We start from the raw sequence: 756 nt of genomic DNA, 5'->3' as shown, positions 1-756 counted from the left end.
GTGGGAGGTTGCGGTTGCAGTTATGCAGGCCTTTTGCGGCCCGTTTGTTTGTTCCTTTTCCCAGCTGAGAATGCAGAAAGAATGAGACCCTCTGACTCGTCTCATATGTCTGGTCATCGTGGTCAGTCCCAGTTCCAAATTGTAGGCAAAGAAAATATCGGAAAAAAAAAAGGTCCGAGCACGAGCATGGCCAGCGCGGCCGAGTGAGCCGGCTGGTCCGGATGCTTTAATGCGGGGGGTTCATTAGTATGATCCTTAATTTTTAAAACCTTTTTAACCTGTATACTATGAGGGAAGAATGAGGCGGCATCTCGGTGCCCCGTTTTACCGGGCTTGTACACCCTGAGTAACCGTCAAGCCGACGAAATAAGCTGCGGACTGTCGGTTCTCGCGTGCGGGTTTTGCGGAACTCATGTCTTAATAGCAAGGTGACGGTTGGAGCTGTTGCTTGTTGCCTCGGCGCGTGCATCAGGGCGAAAATTACGTTGTTGGCACGGGCGGATACTGTGTGTTTCTAGATTTTTTGTTAGACTGTATTCAGCATCGACGTTGCATAAACAAAAAAATGTTGCCATTGCAACTTCTGTCGGTTGTCGATGGGCGGGCTGGCGGGGATGAAACTGCATGGGTATCTGAACATCAGGTGACAAGCACCAGATTGTACGCTTTTATAGTGCTACTGTGTTTTTGCCCTGATGAAGATTAACAGTCGCTGATTACACTGATGTTCCCAGTTTTTATTTCTTCTAGCCCCAG

This window comes from Seriola dumerili, unplaced genomic scaffold, assembly GCF_002260705.1.
Source record: "Seriola dumerili isolate Sdu_G_001 unplaced genomic scaffold, Sdu_1.0 BDQW01000273.1, whole genome shotgun sequence".
NCBI lineage: Eukaryota > Metazoa > Chordata > Actinopteri > Carangiformes > Carangidae > Seriola > Seriola dumerili.
This window is presented reverse-complemented; position numbering follows the sequence as displayed.